This window comes from Balaenoptera ricei, chromosome 5 (genome assembly GCF_028023285.1).
Source record: "Balaenoptera ricei isolate mBalRic1 chromosome 5, mBalRic1.hap2, whole genome shotgun sequence".
Taxonomy (NCBI): domain Eukaryota; kingdom Metazoa; phylum Chordata; class Mammalia; order Artiodactyla; family Balaenopteridae; genus Balaenoptera; species Balaenoptera ricei.
In genome coordinates this window covers 123,243,281-123,270,584 of record NC_082643.1, presented here as the reverse complement: position 1 = coordinate 123,270,584, position 27,304 = coordinate 123,243,281, and positions in this window count along the sequence as shown.

Below are 27,304 nucleotides of genomic sequence, written 5' to 3'. Positions count from 1 at the left end.
ATTCAAGAATTAACTTAAAATGAATCAAAGACTTGAATGTAAGACCTGAAACCATAAAACTCCTAGAAGACAAAAAAGAAAATGATCAACAAAATGAGAAGACAACCTATTGAACGAGAGAAAATCTTTGCAAATCACATATCTGATAAGGGACTAATATTCAAAAAATATAAAGAACTCATACAACTCAATAGCAAAAACAAACAAACAAGCAAACAAATGAGAAAACTCCAACAATCTAATTCAAAAGTGAGTAGAAGATCTAAACAGACCTTTTTCCAAAGAAGACATAATACATGGCCAAGAAGTACATGAAAAAAATGCTCAATGTTATTAATCATTGTGGAAATGCAAATCAAAACCACAATGAGATATAATCTCATACCTTTTAGAATGGCTATTATCAAAAAGACAAGAAATGACACATTTTGGTGAAGATACAGAGAAAAGGGGACCTTTGTACACTATTGGTGGGGTTGTAAATTGGTACATCCACTATGAAAACAGTATGAAGTTTACACACAAAAAAATTTAGAAATATAACCACTATATGATCCAGCAATTCCACTTCTGGATATTTATCCAAAGAAAACAAAAATACTAACTCGAAAAGATACATGTACCCCCATGTTTATTGCAGCATTATTTACAATAGCTAAACTATGGAAATAATCTTGAGTGTCCATTGATGGGTGAATGGATAAAGAGGATGTGGTGTTTATGTAGATACACACACACACACACACACACACAATGGAATGTTATTCAGCAATAAAAAGAATGAAATACTGCCATTTGTGACAACATCAATGGACATTGAGGGTTCATTATACTAAGTGAAATAAGTCAGACAAAGAGAGACAAATACTGTATGAATGATCTTTCTTATAAGTGAAATCTAAAAAAACCCTAGAAAACAAGGGCATAGTTACAGAGAACAGATGGGAGGTTGCCAGAGGCATGGGTTGGAGGGTGGGAGAAATGGGTGAAGAGGGTCAAAAGTTAAAAAGAAAAAAATAAATTTTTAAAAATTAATTGTTTTTATTTAAATTTGCTAAAACCAATTAGAAAGCAAAATGAAAAATTTGATTCTACTCAAAAATCAATAGGAATTAAATATCAAGAAACGACTTTAGTGAGAATTATGAAAAAAAGCGACACTTCAGTGAAAGACATGAGATAAGATTTAAAGTAAAGGAAAGACTATTTGAACATATCAGTTTCTCCCAAGTTGGTAAGTTGAATGCTATTCCAAGTAAAATCCTGGTAGAAATTTTTTGGGGAAAATGGATGCAGAGTCCCATTTCTATTGGGAGAGGAATCTTTAAAAGGCTTATAATGGGGTCTCTCCCCAGCCTTCATTTAGTCTAAACATCATTGAAAAGATGAATAAAAATACCCAAGAAATTCAAGAAATAGAAGAATAATAAGAGAGAGACTATTAATAATAAGATGTCCTATAAGCCTATAATAATGAAATAGTTTGGTGCTGGCATTAGTATTGACAGATGAATCAATATATTTGTACAAAATTTGCCCTGTTGTTGAATTCCTTGAGCCCATACATCTTTTCACCACAGGCACTCTGAAAATAATCAAGGCCAGTGGCTTATCAAAATGACAGATCCTGCAAATTGTCAAGGAAGTCTTACAGTTTCTTAGAAGGCAGTGCTATTTTTGGAGTTTTTCTACTCTTCAGCTGGTGGGGCCTCTGGCCTCTGCCCTTTGTGGGGTTTTTTGGTGTTTTTTTAAGTCTCTGCTTCTCTTCTTACACAACCTGTTCCCTCTGGTGACTAGAGATCCTTACTGCCCAGTCTTAGCCATGTGTCTGACGCCTGCTTCCCCAGCTTGCCAGGTCTTTTAGAAGAACCCTTGTGGCCTTGCCCAGTCCTCCTTACTCTATCTTAGATAACAGACTACATCTTTCAACACCACCCCTCCCACCCCTGTGCCCCAACATATTTCTCTGGCTCATTCCCAGGCCATGATCCCGTTCTGTCCAGGCTGGCTGCAAAGGGGGCATGATGTGGACTAATCCGTGGAATAAGGTCCTTGAGAATGGGAAATTACTCTAGTCATCTTCAACCTACCTCCTCCAGACTAAACAATCTGTGTGATAAGAATTGTCACATAGATAGGCTAAATTCTTTATTGTTTATACAAACTGAAGGTAACCGCAAGCACTCGTTTCTGCACACACACCACTTGTGGCCTATTTTCCAAGTATGTCAGTCGGGCCTTGGCACACATGGTTTAATTGCTCTCTTTTCATGTAACTGTTCCATATCTTGACATTCAGTTATTCTTTTGCCACAGGAAGATTTTAAATAATTTGGGTTGGGGCTTTTCTTTGTTTTTCTGTTTGTTTCTTTTTTCTTTACATAATTGAAAAAGAATTGTAGACTTAACCCTTCCGAAGTATTTCAGTTTTGGGAACTCGATAAATGGAGACTGTTTTTAGTGCAACATCATATCTAATGGGAGAGTAATATTTATTTTTTATTTTATGGAATTTATTTTATTTTTCAAAAAATTTTTATTGAAGTATAGTTGATTACATTATTATATAAACTACAGGTGTACAGTATAGTGAGTCGCAATTTTTAAAGGTTATACTCCATTTATAGTTATTATAAAATATTGGCTATATTCCCCATGTTGTACAATATATTCTTGCAGTTTATTTTATACATAGTAGTTTGTTCCTCTTAATCCCCTACTCCTATATTGCCCCTCTCTCCTTCCCTCTCCCCTTGGGAGAGTAATCTTTAAAAGTCTTATAAAGCAGTCACTCCTTGACTTTGATTTAGTCTATCAGCACACCATTGTGAGTAATACGTAGAAAGGACCAGAACTGGATAAATTAGGAAGGACTTAGGTCAAGAATGGCACATGTAAATGATCATTTGTCAAAACATTTGAGAAGCAAACTGAAAATCTCTATCTGCTCCTTCTTATGATTCATCCCTTTCCTTATCACTCTATTTTTTTCTGAAGATGTGGAAATCTCAAAGGTAGCCATAAAGTAATATTAACAATTCAGTATGAATAAGTTGAGATTCCTGGGCTAACGTCCCAGTGAAAGTTATCTCTAATGAACTTGGGGGGTACTGTCTTTAGCAGCCACACCTGCTATGAAGGGATTTTGAGATCCTGATTCCCAAGGTGGTTCCCTCAGGAGCAGGTTAGCAACAAGATGATTTTTCAGGGGACCTTTTCTTCCAAAGAGGCTCATTTTAAAAGGGGTAAGTGAAGAGGAAATCCCATTCATCAGTGGTGCACATTTGTGGAGAGCAGTGTTTCAATACAGAGAGAGAATCTTCAATTGACAAAACCAGTGCTGTTCAATACCTCAAAAATATTATAACTTTCAGGAACTAAAAACAGAGGTTTTTTTTTTTTTTTTTCTATCTGAAGGTTTCTCTTTCCCTTAATTTTTGACCTGAGCCTTTAGTTCTGTTTCTAATTTCTCAGGGGAAAAGGAAATGATGAAGAAAAGGAGGAATCAAGTAAAGAGCATGTAAATTTTAATTGAGACTTTTTCTGTGGGTGTCTGTGAGTTAATGCAGTGATGTAAAGGGCATTTTATTTTATTTTATTATTATTTTTAATAGATCTTTATTGGTGTATGATTGCTTCACAATACTGTGTTAGTTTCTGTTGTACAGCAAAGTGAATCAGTCATATGCATACATATATCCCCATCCCTCATGAGCCTCCCTCTCACCCTCCCTATCCCATGTCTCTGGGTCATCGCAAAGCACCGAGCTGATCTCCCTGTGCTATGCTGCTGTTTCCCACTAGCTACCTGTTTTACACTCGGTAGTGTATATGTGTCAATGCTACTCTCACTTCGCCCCAACTTTCCCCTCCCTCGCTGTGTCCTCACGTCCATTCTCTATGTCTACGTCTTTATAAAGGGCATTTTAGAGTTATCCATTTTTCTTATTGAACTTATTTTCCAAACGATAAAATAAATACACAAGGGCATTTATTGTGAACCCAAATTTGCAGCCATTTAGGTTATGAAAAGAGCAAAGTTACTCTCTGTGCCCTTTCCTTTACCTCAGAGTGTTAGACAGCTGTTCTGAAGAGTGAGAGAAGAAAGCTGAAGGATCACATCCTCTGGGTTACAGATGGCAAGCTGATAGTTTCATTAATGAGATTCTCCTGGACAACAGCACTAGGAATTTATCTTAATGTACACCCTCATACTTATATCTTCTCTGTCTTCACACAACATTCACCCCTGTGTGTCTGTCTGTGTCTAAATTTCCCTTTTCTTATAAGGACACTTATAAGGATGAGGGCTCACCTTAATCCAGTATCACCTTATTTCCACTTGATTACATCTACAAAGACCCTAGTTCCAAATAAGGTCACAGGTATTGGGGGTTAGGACTTGAACATATATTATTTGGGGACCCAATTCAGCCCACAAGAGGCAGGTAGAGGGCATGATGGTGGTACAGAAAAAGGAGCAACTAGTAGCCTGGGGAAGGAGGGAAGATCTTTCAGGGAAAGTGATACAGGAGCCAGATCTTGAAAGATAGGTAGGTATTTGCCACATAAAAAGCAAGGGGAGGTCATTTTAGACAGATATCACAGCATATGCTAAAACACAGGCACATTATGGGAATGACAAGTTTTGTGTAGTGAAGCATGAGGCATGTAGTGTCAGAGCTTTGGGGAAAGAGACTGGACATGCAGGTTGACACCAGCTTTTAAAGGTCTCTTACAGGCTTGCCCAGGAATTGGTCTTCATCTTAAAGAAAATGGGAATCTGCCTAGGCTTCAATGCAGGGAAGGGGTGCAATCAGATTTGTGCTTTAGAAAGATGTCTTTGTGCTGCTTTGAGGATGATGGCAGGACGCAGGAAGAAGTTTAGGGAGCTCACTTGGTTTCATGGCTATTGTAATAGTCCTAGTAAGAGGGGATGAGGGCAGAGGCTAAGGATGTGGATAAGGAAGAGGGCAGAAATGAGGGAGACTTTGGAGGCAGAGTTGATGAGACTTAATGAGGAAGGAGTAATTTGCTGGATTTTCTAGATTAGGAAACTGAGTAGATGGTGAGATCACTACCTATGACTGAAGCAGGGAAAGAAGGGATTCTGGTGAAAAGACGATGGGTCAGTTTTGATCATGTTGACTTTGAGGGGTAGGTGGACATCCAGGTGGAGTTGTCAGGTATGAATTTGTATCAGTATCAGGGTCTGGAGCTCTTAGTCTGGAAATAATTGTGAATTGTCCTGAGGGGATTAAATTGGTGTTGAAGACCTTGGGCCTGTCTGTCTAGGGGAAATGCATGATGTCTCTAGGATTCCTTCTAGCTTTCCCATCTGATGTTTTGCCTGGGTGCAAATTTTGCTAATGGAAGTGAGAAGGTAGTAATTGGTTTATAAGGTTGGCACATACTTACCAAGTGTCTTCTATGGAACCAAATGCAGTTTTAAAATGTGGGGTCACCAGTGGCCCTAGAACTCAGTGGAGAATCTGACTTTGGCTTTTGTAACTTATGAAGGGTGTTTTGTCAAAAAAAATTCCTGGGCCTTTGTTATACACCCTTGATTATAGAAATATTGAGGAACCACCCCGGTGGGAGTGATAAGGCAAGGGACCTGCTTAAGAATTTCCTAAGCGACATACAATAGTACAACAACACTTCACATGAGATTTGATCTGCACACTTTTCTAAAAATATCATTACCATGAATTTTCAATCCGTAGCGAAACTTCATTAGTTTGGCATATAAAGGATTGTTCTCTGCTCTTGAGATCACACATGTGGAGGAGCCCGTGAGAGCTCAGACCCTGAATTATTTAGTTATCCTCTCTTCTTTCTTTAAATGAGTTCCTTTATTTACAGGAAACATTTTAATTTATGGTTCCATAGCTTTGTTTATTCCCTTCCTCCCATCCCATGGGTGTCCTTCAGCCCTTCTTTTTGCCTGTAGCTGGCTGCTTCTGTAATTGCCTGCAGTTTGGTCTGGGCCTAAGGCATAGTGTTCTCGTTAAAAAAAAAAAAAAAAAAAAAAAAGAGATTATCAAATGCTAGAGGTAGCTGTTAAAGGCAAATAATAGTTGCCTGAAGCTTCCCTTCTAATGTAATTAGAGGAATTTAATAACAGCTTTGATAAAGGTAGAGCTTTGAAAAGAAAGTGGGCAGCTGAGGGCTTCCCTGTCTGCTAGAAGATGTACAATGCATTTATGTTGAATGAATCGTGACTATCAGAAGTCCTGGCAGGCTTGTCTAGTTCTAAAGGTGTTTAGATATGCAAGTTTTAGAATGTGAAACATAGCTCGTCCTCATAAGGTCTGGGTTTTGATAAAAGTCGTTTTCTAGGCAACACGCCCCTGGGTGTGACTATATGAGCTGCAGGTGACCCAAATGAGAAAGGGCATCCATGCATGTTCCCATATTAAATCCATTTCTTTTTAAACTAAATATATTATCCCCCAATCACTGATTTTATAGTTTTCTAAATTACTTTTCCTGTCTGGTATGCATGTTTCAGATCAATTACTTCTGGCTGAGAACATTTGACAGTGAACTTCCTTTCTACTATTCCTGCCATTCCCTTCTTCAAGTAAGATTGCCAGGCTAGGGAGAGCAGCATTCTGATTTGATTCTGGCTGTGGTTATTTTTGACTCTTTCCTTTAGATGGAAGAGATCATTACTTCCCCTTAGGCATTTTCACATATTCTCCCCTATGTCTAGGATCTCACCTTTGAAATAAAGCCTGTGCTATAGTAGAAAGAACATGGGTGTTGGAGACGTGGTTCGGTTGAATCCTGGCTCTGCTATTATCTAATGGGCAGGAAAGCAAATTTTCCCAAGCCTCTATTTCTGTCTGTAACATGGGGTATAACAACCCTGAGCCCAACAGGGTTATATTTACCTCCTAGCACAGTGCCTGTCACTTCATAGGTAGATTCTCAACAAATGGTAGTTTTTCCTCCCTACCCACCAAGAATTGGTATTGGCTGTGACATGTTTGGCGCAGAATCTTTGAAGGTTATTTTTAAGGCTGAGCCTTAAAACACCCACAGTATGCTTCTGTTTGTACCTGAAAATTGCATTAGTGCTTCGTTCCTGAAAGGATATGTTCATCTCTTGATGAAACTCAGGGACCTTCCTTTCCCCCGCTCTTACCATTTCCACAAAAAAGGTCAGAAGCAAAGAAAGGAAATAAGCTTCATTCCACAAGGAGGAGAGGAGTTATTCAAGTTCAGGAACTCTGATGGAGCCACATTTTCTAAGGCAGAGATGTCAAAGGGGCTGAAAGTCATGTGTGGGTATAATGTCGCTCTTCTCTTCCGGTCCTTCAGTCTGGAAGAATAAGGAACAAATGGGAGGGGGTTTCTCCTTCTCTCTGCTTAAACTCCCTGCTCCACCTCTTACTTTGACCTGAGAAGGCCTGGAATAGGTGGGGTTATGAATGACATTACTCTCTCTTTTAGTCTTTTTTCCCATCTGCTATTTTCTGGCTTGGAGGTAGATTTTCCATGTGATACCACACCATGTATAAGATCACAGGCTTAGTTGGAGTCAGCAGGGGAAATCGACAAAGCATGGCTTCCCACTGTTCATTTTCATCCATGTCAGCCGTCTTTGCTTGGGTAGCAGAGATCTCCATGTAGTCCAGTCTAGTTTATTGTACTTGTGCTCTGGGCTTTGGGACAAAAGCCCCCAATTCTGTAACTGGGAACTTCTTTGCTTCATCTGTGCATCTTTCTAAGTTGCACTTTCTAAGACTTTGTAAGTTGGTCATATGCTTCTCCCACCACAATTTCTACTAAGTATACACTTTACTGTGCTTTCTTAGCAAGGAGGATAGGTTGGCAATAATCATCCACATTTTCTATTTACTTCTCCTTATTTATTGCCTGAAGCACACATTTGCTAGATTTGAGGTGAATTCTGTAGAGCAGAATGAAGCTAACACACCTGCAAGGGGCTGGAAGACAGAACTGGGACTATATTAATATTATTTTCTGAGTGAGTTAACTAGTTATAGATGATCTGGATACAAGTAACTATGTGCAAAGTGGGTGTCCTGGGGAAGGGGAGGATCACTTAGCCATCAGCTTACCCTATCAGGTTATTTTGGCTGTTAAGACAACAGAAGTGTTTTTTAGTAAATGTACTTATGGGAACAGAATATCGTAGGTTGGCTTATCTTCTGTAGGTACACTGTCATGTCTCCTAAACCTTTGCCTAACCAGTATGCACACACACATTCGCAGACCTTTAGGTTAAGTTGGTAAACTGTCCTCATTGTTTGAGAAAATTCACCCTGCACTGGGTCCCTGATCTCTGCCTGCCTGTCTCTGGAGTGCAGTTGTAACAGTCTTTCTCCCTATGTCTGCTCTCCTGATTGATAAACAGTTACCTTCATCGAAAAGGAATCCTAAATTCCTTAAATCCATGTATAAAATTCTAGCGATGCGTAACTCAGTATGCTGAGCATATCTGGCTACTTTAAGACCCCAGAAACATGAAAACATGACCTGTAGGAACCCCCAAATTTCTTAGACATAAGACTTACATTCTGAGAGAAACACCAGATATGGGATGCTAGCTTTGCAGACTGTCTGAAGTAGACAGAATAAATCTACTCCCCGTCTAAGGTGACAGCTCTGCCAACGTTTTTCCCCAGTTTAGCCATTTCTTTCTCTAGGGATCAGTACTCATTTGATGCCTCTCTTGTGGAATCATCGAATCTCGGTTGTATTCCTCTAAAGCAGTAGTTTGCAACCTTGTATATAAATGTTATCACCTGGAGAACTTTATGAACTTCTGGAACCCAGGCTATGCCTCAGACCCACTACATCATCTTCCCAGTGGTGGGAAGCTGACATCAGTGTTTTTTAAAGCTCCCAGATGATTTCAATGTACAATCAAGGTTGAGAAGCACTTCTATAAAGACCCTATAGCTTGACAGTATACTCCTTAAACTTTATTACCTGAAGTGGGTACAGCACATATGTTGATCATACATAAAGTAGAAAAACTATTAATATTTTATTTTCTTTTATTTGAATCTCGTGCTTTTTTTTTTCAATCAGTCATCAATTTTATACACATCACTTTATACATGTCAATCCCAATCGCCCAATTCAGCACACCACCATCCCCACCCCACCACAGTTTTCCCCACTTGGTGTCCATATGTCTGTTCTCTACATCTGTGTCTCAACTTCTGCCCTGCAAACTGGTTCATCTGTACCATTTTTCTAGATTTCACATATATGCATCAATATACGATATTTGTTTTTCTCTTTCTGACTTACTGCACTCTGTATGACAGTCTCTAGATCCATCCACGTCTCAACAAATGACTCAATTTCGTTCCTTTTTATGGCTGAGTAATATTCCATTGTATATATGTGCCACAACTTCTTTATCCATTCGTCTGTTGATGGGCATTTAGGTTGCTTCCATGACCTGGCTATTGTAAATAGTGCTGCAATGAACATTGTGGTGCATGTGTCTTTTTCAATTACGGTTTTCTCTGGGTATATGCCCAGTAGTGGGATTGCTGGGTCATATGGTAATTCTATTTTTAGTTTTTTAAGGAACCTCCATATTGTTCTCCATAGTGGCTGTATCAATTTACATTCCCACCAACAGTGCAAGAGGGTTCCGTTTTCTCCACACCCTCTGCAGCATTTGTTGTTTGTAGATTTTCTGATGATGCCCATTCTAACTGGTGTGAGGTGATACCTCACTGTAGTTTTGATTTGCATTTCTCTAATAATTAGTGATGTTGAGCAGCATTTCATGTGCTTCTTGGCCATCTGTATGTCTTCTTTGGAGAAATGTCTATTTAGGTCTTCTGCCCATTTTTGGATTGGGGTGTTTGTTTCTTTACTATTGAGCTGAATGAGCTGTTTATATATTTTGGAGATCAATCCTTTGTCCATTGATTCATTTGCAAATATTTTCTCCCATTCTGAGGGTTGTCTTTTCGTCTTGTTTATGGTTTCCTATGCTGTGCAAAAGCTTTGAAGTTTCACTAGGTCCCATTTGTTTATTTTTGTTTTTATTTCCATTACTCTAGGAGGTGGATCAAAAAAGATCTTGCTGTGATTTATGTCAAAGACTGTTCTTCCTATGTTTTCCTCTAAGAGTTTTATAGTGTCCAGTCTTACATTTAGGTCTCTAATCCATTTGGAGTTTATTTTTGTTTATGGTGTTAGGGAGTATTCTAATTTCATTCTTTTACATGTAGCTGTCCAGTTTTCCCAGCACCACTTATTGAAGAGACTGTCTTTTCTCCATTGTATATCTTTGCCTCCTTTGTCATAGATTAGTTGACCATAGGTGTGTGGGTTTATCTCTGGGCTTTCTATGTTGTTCCATTGATCTATGTTTCTGTTTTTGTGCCAGTACCATATTGTCTTGATTACTGTAGCTTTGTAGTATAGTCTGAAGTCAGGGAGTCTGATTCCTCCAGCTCCGTTTTTTTGCCTCAAGACTGCTTTGGCTATTCGGGGTCTTTTGTGTCTCCATACAAATTTTAAGATGATTTGTTCTAGTTCCGTAAAAAATGCCATTGGTAATTTGATAGGGATTGTATTGAATCTGTAGATTGCTTTGGGTAGTATAGTCATTTTCACGATGTTGATTCTTCCAATCCAAGAACATGGTATATCTCTCCATCTGTTGCTATCATCTTTAATTTCTTTCATCAGTGTCTTATAGTTTTCTGCATACAGGTCTTTTGTCTCCCTAGGTTGGTTTATTCCTAGGTATTTTATTCTTTTCGTTGCAATGGTAAATGGGAGTGTTTCCATAATTTCTCTTTCAGATTTTTCATCATTAGTGTATAGGAATGCAAGAGATTTCTGTGCATTAACTTTGTATCCTGCAACTTTACCAAATTCATTAATTAGCTCTAGCAGTTTTCTGGTGGCAGTTTTAGGATTCTCTATGTATAGTATCATGTCATCTGCAAACAGTGATAGTTTTACTTCTTCTTTTCCAATTTGTATTCCTTTTATTTCTTTTTCTTCTCTGATTGCCGTGGCTAGGACTTCCAGAACTATGTTGAATAATAGTGGTGAGAGTGGACATCCTTGTCTCGTTCCTGATCTTAGAGGAAATGCTTTCAGTTTTTCACCGTTGAGAATGATGTTTGCTGTGGGTTTGTCATATATGGCCTTTATTATGTTGAGGTAGGTTCCCTCTATGCCCACTTTCTGGAGAGTTTTTTTATCATAAATGGGTGTTGAACTTTGTCAAAAGCTTTTTCTGCATCTATTGAGATGATCATATGGTTTTTATTCTTCAATTTGTTAATATGGTGTATCACATTGATTGATTTGCGTATATTGAAGAATCCTTGCATCCCTGGGATGAATCCCACTTGATCATGGTGTATGATCCTTTTAATGTGTTGTTGGATTCTGTTTGCTAGTATTTTGTTGAGGATTTTTACATCTATATTCATCAGTGATATTGGTCTGTAATTTTCTTTTTTTGTAGTGTCTTTGTCTGGTTTTGGTATCAGGGTGATGGTGGCCTCATAGAATGAGTTTGGGAGTGTTCCTTCCTCTGCAATTTTTTGGAAGAGTTTGAGAAGGATAGGTGTTAGCTCTTCTCTAAATGTTTGATAGAATTCACCTGTGAAGCCATCTGGTCCTGGACTTTTGTTTGTTGGGAGATTTTTAATCACAGTTTCAATTTCATTACTTGTGATTGGTCTGTTCATATTTTCTGTTTCTTCCTGGTTCAGTCTTGGAAGCTTATGCCTTTCTAAGAATTTGTCCATTTCTTCTAGGTTGTCCTTTTTATTGGCATAGAGTTGCTTGTAGTAGTCTCTTAGGATGCTTTGTATTTCTGCGGTTTCTGTTGTAACTTCTCCTTTTTCATTTCTGATTTTATTGATTTGAGTCCTCTCCCTCTTTTTCTTGATGAGTCTGGCTAATGGTTTATCAATTTTGTTTATCTTCTCAAAACACCAGCTTTTAGTTTTATTGATCTTTGCTATTGTTTTCTTTGTTTCTATTTCATTTATTTCTGCTCTGATCTTTATGATTTCTTTCCTTCTGCTAACTTTGGGTTTTGTTTGTTCTTCTTTCTCTAGTTTCTTTAGGTGTAAGGTTAGATTGTTTACTTGAGATTTTTCTTGTTTCTTGAGGTAGGCTTGTATAGCTATAAACTTCCCTCTTAGAACTGCTTTTGCTGCATCCCATAGGTTTTGGGTCATCGTGTTTTCATTGTCATTTGCCTCTAGGTATTTTTTGATTTCCTCTTTGATTTCTTCAGTGATCTCTTGGTTATTTAGTAACGTATTGTTTAGCCTCCATGTGTTTGTCTTTTTTACGTTTTTTTCCCTGTAATTCATTTCTAATCTCATAGTGTTGTGGTCAGAAAAGATGCTTGATATGATTTCAATTTTTCTTAAATTTACTGAGACTTGATTTGTGACCCAAGATGTGATCTATCCTGGAGAATGTTCTGTGCGCACTTGAGAAGAACGTGTAATCTGCTGTTTTTGGATAGAATGTCCTATAAATATCAATTAAATCTATCTGGTCTATTGTATCATTTAAAGCTTCTGTTTCCTTATTTATTTTCATTTTGGATGATCTGTCCATTGGTATAAGTGAGGTGTTAAAGTCCCCCACTATTATTGTGTTACTGTCAATTTCCTCTTTTATAGCTGTTAGCAGTTGCCTTATGTATTGAGGTGCTCCTATGTTGGGTGCATATATATTTAAAATTGTTATATCTTCTTCTTGGATTGATCCCTTGATCATTATGAAGTGTCCTTCCTTGTCTTTTGTAACATTCTTTATTTTAAAGTCTATTTTATCTGATGTGAGTATAGCTACTCCAGCTTTCTTTTGACTTCCATTTGCATGGAATATCTTTTTCCATCCACTCACTTTCAGTCTGTATGTGTCCCTAGGTCTAAAGTGGGTCTCTTGTAGACAGCATATATATGGGTCTTGTTTTTGTATCCATTCAGCAAGCCTGTGTCTTTTGGTTGGAGCATTTAATCCATTCACGTTTAAGGTAATTATCAAGATGTATGTTCCTATGACCATTTTCTTAATTGTTTTGGGTTCGTTTTTGTAGGTCCTTTTCTTCTCTTGTGTTTCTCACTTAGAGAAATTCCTTTAGCATTTGTTGTAGAGCTGGTTTGGTGGTGCTGAATTCTCTTAGCTTTTGCTTGTCTGTAAAGCTTTTGATTTCTCCATCAAATCTAAATGAGATCCTTGATGGGTAGAGTAATCTTGGTTGTAGGTTCTTCCCTCTCATCACTTTAAATATGTCATGCCACTCCCTTCTGGCTTGCAGAGTTTCTGCTGAGAAATCAGCTGTTAACCTTATGGGAGTTCCCTTGTATGTTATTTGTTGTTTTTCCCTTGCTGCTTTCAATAATTTTTCTTTGTCTTTAATTTTTGCCACTTTAATTACTATGTGTCTCGGCCTGTTTTTCCTTGGGTTTATCCTGTATGGGACTCTCTGCGCTTCCTGGACTTGGGTGGCTATTTCCTTTCCCATGTTAGGGAAGTTTTCGACTATAATCTCTTCAAATATTTTCTCTGGTCCTTTCTCTCTCTCTTCTCCTTCTGGGACCCCTATAATGCGAATGTTGTTGCATTTAATGTTGTCCCAGAGGTCTCTTAGGTTGTCTTCATTTCTTTTCATTCTGTTTTCTTTAGTCTGTTCCGCAGCAGTGAATTCCACCATTCTGTCTTCCAGGTCACTTATCCGTTCTTCTGCTTCAGTTATTCTGCTATTGATTCCTTCTAGTGTAGTTTTCATTTCAGTTATTGTATTGGTCATCTCTGTTTGTTTGTTCTTTAATTCTTCTACGTCTTTGTTAATCATTTCTTGCATCTTCTCGATCTTTGCCTCCATTCTTATTCTGAGGTCCTGGATCATGTTCACTATTATTATTCTGAATTTGTTTTCTGGAAGGTTGCCTATCTCCACTTCATTTAGTTGTTTTTCTGGGGATTTTTCTTGTTCCTTCATCTGGTATATAGCCCTCTGCCTTTTCATCTTGTCTATGTTTCTGTAAATGTGTTTTTGTTCCACAGGCTGCAGGATTGTAGTTTTTCTTTTCTTCTGCTCTCTGCCCTCTGGTGGTTGAGTCTATCTAAGAGGCTTGATGGGAGGCTCTGGTGGAGGGTAGAGCTGACTGTTGCTGTGGCAGTCAGAGCTCCGTAAAACTTTAATCCACTTGACTGTTGATGGGTGGGGCTGGGTTCCCTCCCTGTTGGTTGTTTTGCCTGAGGCAACCCAACACTGGAGCCTACCTGGGCTCCTTGGTGGGGCTAATGGCAGACTCTGGGAGGGCTCACGCCAGGGAGCACTTCCCAAAACCTCCACTGCCAGTGTCCTTGTCCCCAGGGTGAAACAGAGCCAGCCCCCACCTCTGCAGGAGACCCTCCAACACCAGCAGGTAGGTCTGGTTCAGTCACCCCCAGGGTCACTGCTCCTTCCCCCGGGTCCTGAGGCACACACTCTTCCATGTGTGCCCTCCAAGAGTGGGGTCTTTGTTTCCCCTAGTCCTGTCGAAGTCCTGCAATCAATTCCCACTAGGCTTCAAAGTCTGATTCTCTATGAATTCCTCCTCCTGTTGCCAGACCCTCAGGTTGGGAAGCCTGACGTGGGGCTCAGAACCTTCACTCCAGTGGGTGGACTTCTGTGGTATAAGTGTTCTCCAGTCTGTGAGTCACCCACCCAGCAGTTATGGGATTTGATTTTACTCTGATTGTGCCCCTCCTACCGTCTCACTGTGGCTTCTCCTCTGTCCTTGGACGTGGGGTATCCTCCTTGGTGAAGTCCAGTGTCTTCCTGTCGATGATTGTGCAGCAGCCAGTTGTGATTCTGATGTTCTCACAAGAGGGAGCGAGAGCACGTCCTTCTACTCTGCCATCTTGGTTAATCTCCTCATGCTTTTTTTTAATGTGACCTAAGATCGCATAGGTTTAAAAAATTTTTAGCATATAACTGTATAATACATAGACATGGAATGTAACATGTTTTGAAGTATAGTAATAAAATGAGTACCCACAGCCAACCTATCAACTAGACTATTACCAGCTCCATTGAAGCGAAATATTTCTTCTCAATTCTAATCTCTTTCTTCCCTCATGAATTTGATGGTTATAATTTCATTGCTTTTCCAAGTATAGTTATACTACATATACATATATCCTTAAACAATATAGTTTGTTTGCTTTGGAGCTTTATGAAGATCATATCATGCTGTATATAGTAGTTTTGACTTGCTTTATTCTCTCAACATTATGCTGCTAAGAGTCATCCATGTAGCTATAATTCACTCATTTACTACTGTGTGAGAGTTTGTTTTTCCTGTCTATGTATATAACTGGACATAGACCTAGGTACAATTCTTCTGTTTCCACATTTTTTTTGAAATTGCTAACAACATTGCTATGAACTTTTTGGACATATAGCCTAGTACAGTTTTCCCCCCTAAAGTGTTGGGGCAGATCATATGGATCGGTTTGTTTTTCATTCATCTTTCTTTTATTTACATTTATTCATCTGCCTTCTTATTTAGCAGAGCTTGGAAAGCAAACAACCGTTATTTCCTAGATTTCCTTGCATCCAGAATTCTGGGATGGGTTTCTCAGTCAGATATGCTCACAGGAGACTTCAATGAGAACTGAAGTCAGTGGAGAGATCTATTTTACTGATGGTTCTTAGCAGAGGCCACACAGTTCTTCTGGAGGTGGCAGCTTCTCACCTTGGCATGTGGGTTTCTTGTGGTAGAGAGGTGGCATGGTTCTTGGAGCTGGCAGCTCTAGGGAAAACCTCCTGATGTACTTGCAAAATGGTTTCCTGCTGTGTCTGTTCAGTTTTGTGTTATCACTTTCCATTCTTGGAAGCTGAGCCAATAGTCTGATTTTTCTGTTAGCTCAATGATTATATAAGCCAATTATTAGCCAGTAATCAATTCTTTGTGCTTAAGCAATTTCAGTGTGAACTTAACTCTTTCTATTGGAACCCTCACAATGCAAAAGTCAATACCAAGAATGGTGCAGGCCACAAACTCTCAAGGAATTGTGAATATATAACTGGTTGTGTTTGAAGGCTTTAAAGATCTCACTAGGACCAGAGGATGGAACACCAAAACTATAGTATATTGTGGTAAAACATGTACTTGAACACCTAGAATGAAGTGTGTATTGGAAAAAAATTGGTTTCGTCAGACTAAATTGTTTCTAGAATGAACTACTATGACAAGAAGGAGGATATATGCAGCCCACCTACAAGGACTGTAGGTGGGCTGCATATATCTAACTGCACTAGACAGCTTAACAAATAGCAAGACTAAGGTTTTAAATTCAAGACATGATCTCAAGTGCTAGAGAGCCTCCACTGGTGCACTGAAGGTATCTCTTGTCCCTTTTAGATCCAGAGCCAACATATCCATAAGTCAGATGCAGAATCTAATCTTATTTTGTTGAATTAAGGTATAGATTGAATTCATAATTTGCCAGTTTTTTTAAGGGAAAGTTAAGATATCAGTTGGGAAAGTGAGAGCCCAAGAATCGGAAGATGAATGTTTTGGAAATTCACATGTACTTGAGTGGCCCCAAACTTTCCAACCCACCGAGTCTCCCTTAGGAGCGCAAGCAAATCATCCTTTGTTGGCTAAGTTATTCTTCTTCCTGAAGACCTTTAAGGACCTCGCCTGAGCCAGCTGCCTCCCAGCGAGATGCAGTTCTACGTCATAGCCCACCACTAGTCATTGCCAACTGACCTGTAACTGGAGTCCAGGCCTAGCGTGCCTCAGGGGGCAAGTACAGAGTAAGCCGTATGAGTAGAGGCTTAGACTCAATTATATACATATATATATAAATTCTTTTTATTAATGTATGTGGGCAGAAACCTGGATGGTATGCATGAGAATGTATTCTAAAAGCACTAGACCCATTTTGTTGAACCGAAGTCTGCTTGAGTCACCAGTATATAAAAGTCATGACCTCTCATTGAGTGATTCATGTATTCAGGGATCCTTGAATAAAGGGAAAGTGGGATAAAAAGGGTCTGTGATGATACTTCAGGTACATAATGTACTCTTAGCCTTTCTCTGAGAGACCCGAAGCCACTGATTTATATAACTACACACTGGGGAAAGGAAAATAGCTACAACTTTTAGGGGCTTATTGGGGACCCAGAATACCACTGTGGTCCATTGGTGGTTGGGACTTCAGTGGGTCAGGTGATTAAAACATTTTGGCTTGGTTGTTTTTCATGAAAGACTGAGTAGATTTGTGATGCTATCGCAATTTCACATTTCCAGGATGTATCACTGGTTTAGACAGATGCAACCACCACAGAATTCCTCCCATTTACTTCCTGACCCATGGGGTAAGGGTTATTTTGATAGAACCCATTGAAAGCCTCTGCAATTACCCTCACCTACCAAAATAGTAAAATAAAACAATCCCCCAACCCAGGGAGATTCACAGAAAATTAGTGTCACCGTAAAGACTACAGAAATGGTTATTTCTATAATATCTACATTTAGTTTGTCTTTTTGCCTTGTGAATAATAAGTTTGGATCCTGGAAAAATATAGTAGATTATTATAAATTTAATCTTGTTGTGACTGACTATGATGGTGTCCGTTATTTCAGTTGAGATCTCTTACCAGAACAAATCAGTATGACTCCTGACACTTATAGACATCTATTAATCTGACAGAACCTTTTTTTCTCTTTTCCATCTATTTTAATAAGTAGAGAACACCAGAGGCATTTTGCTTTTCCTTGGCAAGGGCTGAGGCATATCTTCACAGTCTTCCTCAGGGATATGTCAATTCTCATTTCTCAGTTACTATTTGGTTTGCAAGAGCCTTGTTATCTCAGTATCTCAAAGAACATAATGCTCATCCACAAGCTCGATGAGATCATGCTGATTAGACTTGATGATTGGGAAGTAGCAAGAATATTCTATGCTTCAATAAGACATTTGCCAGAGTGGGGATAGGTTCATGAAAATTTATCAGCCTTCCACATCAGGAAACGTTCTGGAATCCAGTAGTCCAGAGCAAACTGTGATACCTTCTCCAAAGTAAAAGAGAAATTGCTGCATCTCAAGTCCCCCATCACTAAAAAAGAAGTCCAAAGCTTTTTGGTTCTCTATGGATATTTTAAGTAAAGTCTGACATGTTTGGGTGTACTGCTGGATTAGCAATGACATAATCTCTGAGGTTTCCAATTTGAATGGCACTTAGAATAAGAGAAGGCTCTTCGGGTTGTTTATGTTGCTGTGGAAGAGGCTCACTGCTTAATTTTGATGATGTAGTAGATTCCATGGTTTGGCATCTTTGTGGTAGCTCACATTGCTTTCTTGGGTCTGAGCATACCCTAAAAGAAGACTCACAGTGAAGGCCCTAGGGTTTTGGAGCAAATATATGCCATATTAGTCAAAGAATGATTTTCTTTTTAAGAAACAGCTTCTTTAAAAAATTTTTTACTTTATTATTTATTTTTGTTACACACAAAATGATATTCAGTGAATAAGTAAGTTTATAATAGGTGACATATATTAGAAAAAATAAACACTTTGTCTCGTAGATTCATTCACGTTTTTCAGTAGCTATGGACTTCAGTGCAAACTTTTAGCCCATGGGACGAAAAGAAAACCGAACTATAAGAGTAGGGTCAGCACTAGGATTCAAGCCTTCTGGCCATCACTTGAAGTTCTGAGTCATGCACTAACGATTTTCATACAGTGCCCGAGAAAACTGTACCTAACACTGTAGACAAGATAACCTCTAAGAAACAGCTTCTTTTTGAGAAACCAGAACCTCCCATCCTGAATGCTCAAATAACCATGAGAACTAAACTGCCCACCACAAAAATAACAAAATGGGAATTATTTTATTCGTAAAGCCTTGGATTTGGTGTGCCTGGCAGTGCTCTATCATCAAGTGGATGCATCAAGATGGGATCTGAGCAGGACTCACTCAAGTTAGGTGCATGATCATGTGGTTCACACTCTCAGGGCAGCAATTTCTGCTGTTATTTCTAACTCATCCTCAGCCTATACCTATAGCCTCATGTGGAGTTCCATATGACCAGCTGGCTGAGGGAGAACAATCTGAGCATGGTTTTTGGATGGTTTCACACACTATCCAAAAGTGAGCTGTTGCAATGTTACAGCCCCACTCAGGAGTAGCTCTGAAAAATACTAGAGAAAAGAAAATCTTAGCTCTCATTGGGTTGAACTTCAAGGAGTACCTATGATTATTTGTTATGCCTGGAGGGAGAGCTGTGCAGAAGCATGAGTGCACACCAGTTTGGGAGCTAGGAATTATGCTCTGGTGGAAAGAATAAAATTAGAAGCTTCACAACAAAGAGAACTGGGGAAGAGTATGATGTGGATGAACCTCTCAGAATAGGCTCAGTGTGGAAGAACATTTGTGTCCCACATGAATGTTCACCAGATGTTCCCCTCTGCAGAGGGAAAAAAAAAATCAGTACAGACATAGTGCATCTGAACCACACTATCAGCCACCTTGACCTTAATAATATTTATAAAACACTGTAGTCAATAACTGCAAAATTCACATTCTTTTCAAGTGTACATGGTACATTACACAAGAAACACTATATTCTAGGCAATAAAGTAAGTCTCAATTTAAAAGAATTGAAATTGTACAGAGAATGTTTGCTGACCATTTTGAAATCAGATAAAATATCAATAACATTAAAATACCTTGGGAAACACCACCCAATACTTGGAAATTAAATAACACGCTTCTAAGTAATCTATGAATCAAAGAAGAAATCAAAGGAAAATTGAAAATATTGATACTTTAGATAATCTATGAATATAGATAATACAAAATATCAAAATTTATGGGATGTGGCTATAGCAGTGCTTAGAAGAAAATTTACATCTGTAAATGCTTGTAGTAGAAATGAAAAAAAAAAAAAAGGCCTAAAATCCAATGACCTAAACTTCCACCTTAAGAAGCTAGGAAAAGAAGAGCAAAGTAAACTCAGAGAAGTAAAAACAAAAGAAATAATAATAAATGCAGAAATCATTGAAATATCAATAGAAAACAAGCAACAGAAAAAACTTCAAAAGCCAAAATCTTGTTCTTTTAAAAGTTCAGTAAAATTGAGAAACCCCTAGTAGACTGATTGAGAGAGAAAGTAGAAGGGAGGGGGGTAAGGAGGATGGGAGAAAGAGCCCAAATTATCAATACCTGGATGAAAGAGGAGTTTCACATTTGAATTTATAAACCAATTGGTGAAGAATTAACACTAAACAAAATATATTCTTTATATATATCTTCTTTATATATATCAATAAATGTGGCTTTATTTAGTTCTTTAATATATCTCAATAAACATTCCAAATTTTCTCTAGATATCTTTATTATATTATTTGTAGATATCTTATTTGTTTTTGTTTGTTGCTGATGTGTATAAATGTAATTGATTTTGTATGTTGATTTTAAAGGCAGCTATGTTGCTAAATCCTCTTATTAATTCTAAGAATATGACATAGATTTAAATTTTTTCTCTGTGTTACTCAGTATAATGTGAGTGTTTCATGAGCCAGTGCCAGTTCCTGAACTGTTTGTTACTGGTCTGCAACGAGATAAGAAATTGAGAGTAAGAGGTAAGAAACTTTCATAGTACTTTGATAGGCTAATTATATACCTGCAGAATCTAACAATAAAAATTTTGGTTTGTATTTTGTATGTCTTTATTTTTCTTTCTCTCAAGATTCATTGCTATTGTATTTTACAAAGCTCAGTCTGTGAGAGATCAGGGAAAAAAAGTTGATTCTTACCATGGAAAATTTGAGAAGCACTGATGTGCAGATAATGTTATCATCTGAAAGTAATGAGAGTTTTGTTCTTTCCTTTCTTAGTAGGTTTGGGCTGTTATAACAAAGTAGACTGGGTGGCTAATAAACAACAGACATTTATTCCTCACAGTTCTGGAGGCTGGAAGTCTGAGGTTAGGGTGCTAGCAGGTCGGGTTGCTTCTCTGGCCTGAATGGCTTGAAAGCTCTGATGACCCTATAGCCTTGGAAATAGGATACCAGTAATAATGACATACAGTGGCAAACATTTACTTTACTCATTATGTGTGGCCACCTGGAATGCGGGTCTTTGGCAAACCAGCTGGCTGGTGTGTGATGTGTGTTAATTTTATTGATGTATAGTTGATTTACAATGTTGTGTTAGTTTTAGGTCTACAGCAAAGTGATTCAGTTATATATATACATATATTCATTCTTTTTAGATTCTTTTCTCATATAGGTTATCATAGAATATTGAGTAGAGTTCCCTGTGTTATACAGTAGCTGTACTATACATTATTATCCAGTGGCTGTTGTATTTTAATAGGAATAAAGAATACAAAACTGTGAGATGGGCTGGATATTTCTGACAGCACTTAAGATAGGCTAAGAGTTTTAAATTCTTTGCCGATGAGATAGGCAGAGGACCAGTGTACAATGATTGACCTCAAAAAAGTCTTTATTTTTTGTAGCTCTAGGGCTGGTATGGCCAAAAAACAGACATGAGTCTGATCTTGAGTGCTGCTAAATTACAGGCTTGTCAGGACTCTTATGTAAGAGTTAGAACATTGATACAGAAAGAGAGGGAAAATGGCAACTGGAATGGAGACATTTAGTTGGGTTCAGGTGGCTCAAGGATCTGGAACCTTTAAATTCCACTGAGCTTTTGTTGCCAAGTGGTTCTCTCCATAGTGCATCTATGTGGCAGCTTGTTTTATTAGACCAAGAGAGAAAGAAGGCAACAGAAAATGTTAGCATGAGAGAGCATTAGCCAGTTGTAAGTCACAGTCTTTTGTATCCTTATCATGGAAGTGACGTCCCATCACTATTGCTATATTCTGTTTAGAGGTAAGTCACTAGGTTCAGCTCAGTTTCACAGGGAAGGTGTTTCACAAGGATGTGAATATCAACACATGGGGATCACTGGGAGTCACGCTGGAAGTTGCCTACTGCAAGTGTCTATACAAAATTTATACAGAATTTCATACAAAATTTTATAAAATTGTATGAAAAATCCAAAAGTAAACTATGTATTAAGGCTTATTAAGTTACTTGATGAAACTATGAAGGTAGGCATAAAATTCAGGCTAGTCATTACTTTTGAGGAGGAAGGAAGGGTGATGCCTTTGTAAAAGGTAAAAAGGGACTCCAACTCTATCTGTGACTGTATTTGTCACATTTTATTTCTTTACCTGTGAGGTAAATACATTAGTAATTTATTATATTATTTTTATACTTTTATGTATATATAAGATATTTCAAAATAAAAAATTTAAGGAGAAATAAAATTCTCTTTCTTTGCCCCACATGATCATATTGTGGGGAGGCAGTCACTTAGGATAGAAGCGAAAGTTCTGTTGAAATCTAAGGTGCTCAGTCTCTCCTGATAATTTTCCCTCCCTTATCCCCATCTCTTGTGCCTTCCTGCCATTAGTCCATGTGGATGTTATTGAAATAAAACTAGCAAAATTCAGTTTATAGAACTGTTGAGAATTTTTGTCCTTCTGAATTGGGCTTGAGAATTTGGCTCAGGAACTTTCTTAGTGTATGGGTACCATATCATCAAGAGATTCTCCTAAGATCTGCCAGCCAGCTAATAGTTTGTGCCTTAATGTATATTTCCTAAGAAAACTAGGGCAAAGTAGAGATGCCTTCTGGAAGTCATAACACCATTATTATATTGGCCATCCATGTGCTGAAGAGCAAAGAATGTAGATTTTGGGTCAAACAGATATGGGCTTGAAATTTTGTTAAATCACTACTCGCTATGTGATCTTGCACATTTTGCTTAATCCCTCAAAACTTCTGTTTTCTTTAATGTGAAATGAGGAAAACGGTAACAATTTTATAGGTGTGCTGTGAAGATTAAATTATGTATGTAGAGTACCTAGTACAATATAGATATCTAATAATTGTTGGTCGTATGTTATACTATTTGATTCTCCAGTTTTTTTCAGATCAACATGAAATGTAGAAATTATTATAAAGATTAGCTTATGACTCTTTATAAAGAAATAATTTTTACAGCTTCATGAGGTGCTCGCTAGGAAAGTTGTTTACATCCAAGGAATCAGTGTTTTTTTTTTTTAATAAATTTATTTTATTTATTTATTTATTTTTGGCTACGTTCGGTCTTTGTTGCTGCCCACGGGCTTTCTCTAGCTGTGGCGAGCGGGGGCTACTCTTCGTTGCGGTGCACGGGCTTCTCATTGCGGTGGCTTCTCTTGTTGCAGAGCACGGGCTCTAGGAGCACAGGCTTCAGTAGTTGTGGCATGCAGGCTCAGTAGTTGTGGCTCACGGGCTTAGCTGCTCCGCGACATGTGGGATCTTCCCAGACCAGGGCTCGAGCCCATGTCCCCTGCATTGGCAGGCAGATTCTCAACCACTGTGCCACCAGGGAAGCCTGGGAATCAGTGTTTTAAGGAATTTGATTCCTGTGGGAAACATTTTAAGGAATTTAAACTGCTTTTAATTCTCTAATTACAGAAGGAAATTTTTAAAATTCTCTTACAACATCTGTCACCATCTTAACTAATAGAATTTTCTAATTGAATTTTGCTGTTCTTTCAAAATGCATATATTAGGTTTTGGTGGTAGGGGCAGGCAAACAGGTAGAAAGTGGCAGAATAGAAAATGAAAGAGAACATCTGTTTCTATTTTCATAACAGCTTCTATCAATATATTTTCTAAAAAAAAGTTATTCCATTCATTTCTGATGTACTGACCTGGAGGCTTCTTCATAAAATTTACAACTCATTATGAGTATAATACATTCTCAGTGTGTATGTCTGTTTATATCTCATGTTGTAACAAAACAAGATTTAAGAAGGCTTATCAAAGACATAAAATGCTACCAAGAAAATATAGTGAAATGGGGGTACAAGCTTAAAGGAAGAGGAGGCCGTAAGTGAGTACAGTTCCAAAGGAACATGGTAAGTTACTAAGAGGGATTCAACAGGCCGGGGCACATGCGTGGTTCTTGTTTCTTGCCTTTTATTGCCTTATATTTATTCTTTTTAAAGAGAGAAATATGAGCTATATAATTCATGATGTCCATAAAATAATAGTAATAATCACTGTGGCCCTTTGCAGTGAAAATTACAGCTCTTCTAAATGTGGACAGCCATGGAATAATTTCCTAATAGATCAAGAAATTATCTCTATGGTGACCCACCTAATAAAAATATCTTCTAAGTTTGGCACCTGTCCCAGTCCTTTGAAAGACCTACATTGTTTTCTAGATTTTTAAATACTATATTTTATCGATTTTAACATAGACTTTAAAAAATATATATTTTAACATCCTTGAAGTTGGAATGTATCTCACAATCAATGGGATTTTATGTTCAATGAAGTATGCTATTTCATTTGAACTGTTTCACTCAAATACCCAGGAGGTGTTTTGTTATGTACAAACCTGGTCTTTCATTATGTGCAAGCCTCAGTGTTTAAAAATGTTTAATTAAGCCAAAGAAATCATCTGATATACATTCTTCAAAGGCATATCATGTTAAATTTAAGTTTCACAAAGTTCCCTAGACTATAATGTCTATTTGGTCTCTGAATGCATAATATGTATTTATCTGTGCTCACCATTTGCTTAGGATAATATTAAATTTATTTGGTATTTCGAAGGCCACAGAACTGTCTGGAACAGTACTGGGTAGCAGCCTTGTTTGGAATTTAAAAGAATACATGCAGGTAATTGAGAGTAGTTATGAAGAGATAAACAAAGTTTCAGTTATTGTACCAGAGTGTTTAATTTCCCTCTTTAGAGATGAATAAACAGTAATTTTTCTGTGAATGGCACTACACTATTGTATGATTTATTTGAAGAAATTTGTTAGTAAGTTTACTAAAAGATTTATCTGAAACAGTGGAAGCAGTAAGCTAAATTTAGAAGACTAGGGTGGAAGTGGGGCCAGAATGTTCTGGTCTTATTAAACTTCTAGTGCTACTTTCAAAGATCTCTTTTGATTGAAAACTGGTGCAGGCTAGGAGATGAGTACTCTAAACATGATTTGAAATTTTATTGACAGAGCTGACTTTTTTCTCTGCGTTACCAGTGCCATTTATTAAAAGCAAAATAAATACACTTTACTTTCCTGCAGCACAGAACAGCTACAAAGTAAAGTGAAGCTATTTCAAAATGAATTGCATTACACGTTAAACTGTTGCTTGAGGGATTGTAAATAGGAATTTAGAGATACTAATGTTTTCTTTGGTTAGTTCTTTTTTGCAATTAGACTTAGACGCCATGTAACTCTACATATGTATAGCCATGTGTATCTCCATATATATATGACACACACAAAATGAGTCTTAATTGAAGTATACATTTGTTAAATTATTCAGATATTTAAAGGTTGAAAATATACAAAATAACAAACCTCATGAATGTATAATGGTAATGGACAATAACGATACTGATTTTTCTGGAAGATAGCTGGGAACAACCAGTGAAAAGACTCAACAGGAAGAAATTCTAAAATAAAAGTCTATATTGTTGTAGGGAATAGAGAATAGTTAAGCACCATTCTCTATTTCTATAGTTTGTTTAAACCCAAATCTGGCTCTGAATCAGGACAGTCTGGCTTAAATCCTGGTTTCAGTAGTTATTACCTGTGTGCTTTTGGGGCAAGTTTCTTAACTTATCTATGCCTCCATTTCTTTATAAACAAGGTAGGAATAATAATAATAGTTCCTTGTTGAGGTTTTTTATGATAATCAAATGAGTAAATACATATAAAGTATTTAATTAGAACAGTGCTTGACATGTAAGTACTCAATATATGTAAGCTATTGCTGCTGCTTTGAGATGTCAATTATTGATATATGTTGATGTTAAGATATCTGAAATCAGCCTTTATAAACATGTAGGAGTAGAGAAAAATAATCAAGTCATGTTGGGCTTTACAAGAAACAGAACATGCAATATTTAAGTTAAAGGAAGATAAGGGTCATCTAGTTGATCCCCTTATTTTTACAGATAAAGACACAGATACTTGTGGCAGAAAGAGCTTCATCTAATATCATACACCAAACTACTGGCACGGTAAAATCTAGAACCAAATTTAACACTTTTTCCAAGGCTCTAGGTGTCATAACAGAAGTGTCACTGTGGAACATTTCAAATGAAGACTGAATGGGTGAGGTCACCACTCAAAATATGAAATGAAAGTAAAAGATAAAAGATTCATTCAATTATGAAGAGAAGCACGAATAGAGGGAGGGGATATGGGGATATATGTATACATATAGCTGATTCACTTTGTTATACAGCAGCAACTAACTTAACAATGTAAAGCAATTATACTCTAATAAAGATATTTTAAAAAATCTGAAATGAAAACTAAAGCTGAGTTTATTGCTTACAATTTATTGCTTACTTAAGTAAAGAAGAACTAGACTGAATAGGCAAAGTCTCATTAAGCGAAGTGCTGATTTTATATAGGGTTTGGGGGAAGAATTTGTTCAAGTGTGTATTTGTTTCAGGGGCAGGAGTGGGTAGATATCAGTCTGAGAGAAACGGTTGTGTTGCTTCCACAGGAGAATGTGTTGATAGTGTGTTGACCTCAGCCTTAGAATCATGTTTTCTAGAGTAAGTTGTCTGCTGACTGGCTGACTTTCAAAGTTGCAAGGGTGTCCCTGGTTGGTTGGCTTTCAGAGGCATGTTCATTGAAGCAAGTTGTCATTGATCTATTATACAGGTTTAACTAGCTTTGCTGGTTATTGCCATGGCTATAGAACAATCAATCTTTTCCTAGGAGTGTGAGACTACTTTTTGTTTTTAAAACAATACTCTGGTGGAAAATTGTTCAGGATGATGAATAAGTAATTATGAAGATGATTTGTTTGTTTCATATCATATAGAAGCATCATGTTAAAAAAACAAGATAAATACACAAAAAAGAGGGAAACTTACAGTAAGGAAGACACAGTGTTTCCTCACAAGAGCCAGAGCTTAGCGAAGGTCACTTTTCTTCTGCTTCCATGGGTCCGTTAAGCAGAAGGGAGCAAATGGAGAATCTTTTCTTCCCAGTTGGAGAGCTTGAAAACCATAATTACTCCATGAAAGAGCCTTTCCAACCTTGGCATTGAGTGCACACTCCTCTCCTGGCCTCTCTTACTGTGTCTCCTTCAGAATTGGGTATCTTACCTCCACTTTGAGGGCTCCATCACTGTCTCCAGATCCTTTTTTTTATTATACAATCCTGAGCCACAATATCTGCTTGATGAATCAAACCACATCCTA